Here is a 3,000-nt window from a genome sequence, read left to right on the forward strand (position 1 = left end):
CCACGCTGCGCCTGGGCTGGGACTGGTCCCGCCGGCGCACGGTAGCAGGAAGCTCTCTGCACACTCACCGGACCTGGGCTAGTACTGGATCTGTGTATCTGATTTAAAGATAGCAATGTACAACAGAATTATCATTGTTACTCACTTATTTTCTTGATTGGAAATTTCATTTTACTCCTTTTTTCTCTTGAAGAAAAATTGGAAACAAAAATAATATAACTCTTTGAAGTCAATAACTAGGAATAGAAATAATGCATTATATCTAGTAGACTTAGGTTTATCTGTACCGTCCTCTGCTTTGTCCTTCTTCATGCTATATGTTTCCCTTTGAATTGCACACAAGGAAGAATGAAAACATGGAGTTCAAACACCATTTGCAGGCGCTTGGAGGATGCCTCAGTAGAAAAAAATGCTTCCTTGACAAGCACAAGGGTATGAGTTCAATCCCTGGTTCTGCCAAAAAAAATAATAATTAAAAAATAAAAAACCCACCATTTTCTATTTTGGAAAATGCAAATCGGTATTTAGAAAAGGCTGACCTGGTATAGTAATAAAGGAAAATATCTAGCTAATTTTAATTGACCTGTCTTAATTCTTCTTTACTTACATAAAAGCTTACTAAAAAGCTTTTGCACAGCAATAAAAAATAACAGAGTGAAGAGACAACCCACAATATGGAAACAAAATGTTTGCCAGCTCTTCGTCAGACAAAGGATTACTACCAAGAATATATCTAGAATTAAAAATATCAGACTCCCCAAATTTGAAGATCCAATCAAAAAATGGGCATCTGAGATGAATGCATACTTCTATGATGAAGAAATTCAAAGAGCAAATGAATATTTGAAAAATGTTCAAAATGACTGATCTTTTGAGAGATGCAAATTAAGCAACACACAGATTCTTCTTTACTTACCTATGTATAACATGGGTACTTGGGAAATAAAGAAACATGAATCAAGATGGGCCTTGCCAAAAATAAGTAGTATTTTAAAATCTATCTATTCCTTTCTATGTAGATATCCATCTACCTACCCATCCATTCATCTATCCACCTATTAAATCCATTCTACATACCTACCTATCTACCAAACTACCTACCTGTTCATTGGTTTTACAAAGATAGACTGCCAAATACAGTACTCCATTTTCATGTATCTAGAATCTTAGTAACTTGAATACCTTTGTTTGCCTACAAATGAACCTTGAAAGTTGGTAGTAGTTTCCAAAAGAGGAATATAGCTATTCATGCTCTTTACTGAAAATCCTTTCTCCTCTATCAAAGAATCTTGTCCTTTTCAATTGAGTCAAAGGTATAAGACAAAGGGACAATGGGACATTAGAGAGAAAAGGTCACTTGCCTAGCCATCCGCATCAATCAACTCAGCCCTAGGTATCAATATTGTAGATGTTTCACCCAGATTGCCCCTACAGCTTCAACTATTAGCATATATATAAATTTACTTTAACTTCATTGTTTACTCATCTTTAGCTGACATGTATCTATGGTTCAACTGTAACACTCATTTTGCTCCCAAAATTTCTTCATTTCATTCAAGCATACCAAAGTACCTTTGACTCAACCATCCCTAACCATGAACATAGAATCTGACAATAAGAGTTTGGTAATGAAATCCTTGCAATATTTAGTATTTGCTTTGAATATTAAACAAAGACCTGTCAAAATGTGCCTACTTTACATGCTTATGAAAACATGACTAAAAATAGCCTTGACATCAAAGTGGCTATATCAAAATTGTTCATTAAAGGGCATTCTACTTTTCCATTGTTGGACCTAATATGCAACATCCACAATTTAAGGAAGAAATGTTCAATATTCTCACATTTCTAGTCTATAATTAGCTGTTTCCAAGGTAGAAACACCATAGGAGAAGGACATGAAGAAGGAAGACTCTTCAGTTCATGACCACTGGGATGCAGAACAGAAAACATTGAGAGAGGCATGGGCAATGGACTATATGTAGTGCCTAAGGTCACACATCACACCAGGCAGACACACCCAGGAGATTTCCTTGCTAATATTCTAGGTGTTTCTTAAACCAGAAAAGTTGACATATTAGGATTAATCATCAATTTTTACTCTGTGAAAAATGTCTCACCCAAACACAACTCCTTAAACCCTACTTAAGCTCTAAATAAAGACAGTAGAAAGGTCATAAATCTACCTACATAACAGAAATATATTGAGCACAAACAGAAACCCAAGGACCTTTATCAAGGTCTCCATGGCTCTAGCACTTTTCAAAAGACCAAGTTGAAGTCTCTTCTCAGACTCAAGATAAACTTTCAGCTGTAAAGCTTAGTAAAAATATTTTTAAAGCTAAATAACATCTAGGTATAATTACACAAGCTAAATATTTCCATTACAAAAGGGAAAACAAGAGGATGAAAATAATCCAAAGCAAGTTGGAGGTCCACCAGGGCAAACATTGCATCCTATAGTTTCATATTTGACATCCAGGTTTGCAGTGTTAAAATGTAAATTACATAGGGAATGGGCAGGCCCACTCTTTTGGCCTTGCTGATTGTGACCCACATGAGCTCTCGCACGTTCTTCCAGACATAATTCACATTCTTGGCATCTCAGACAATCTAGGTTCTCCAGTGTGCCACTATCTTCATTCCTACAACTCCATGCATTAATTTCTCAAAGGCTCCTTGCCAGGCCTCCTAGGCCTCCCGTTGAAATATAGGTGGAAGACTTTCTGACTATATAAATTTTGCATTTGTCATGTCCATGAAATCACCATTACATTGACAACACTAAGGTTTCCTCTCTGTGGAAGAAATAGTCAGGTTCCCTTGAACCATGACTACATTGCCCTCTGAGTAGCTGGATAGCTGAAAACAGTACAAGGGATCTCAGTAAATCAGTTTCCTGAAAGGGACCCCTGAAGCAGTCATCCCTGTTAGTCTTTTCTCAAATGGAAAGTTGACACTTGATTTTTATATCTGTAAATGTCTAGGACCTTGCTGATT

This window comes from Octodon degus, unplaced genomic scaffold, assembly GCF_000260255.1.
Source record: "Octodon degus isolate 3935 unplaced genomic scaffold, OctDeg1.0 scaffold00242, whole genome shotgun sequence".
In the NCBI taxonomy this organism is placed as follows: Eukaryota; Metazoa; Chordata; class Mammalia; order Rodentia; family Octodontidae; genus Octodon; species Octodon degus.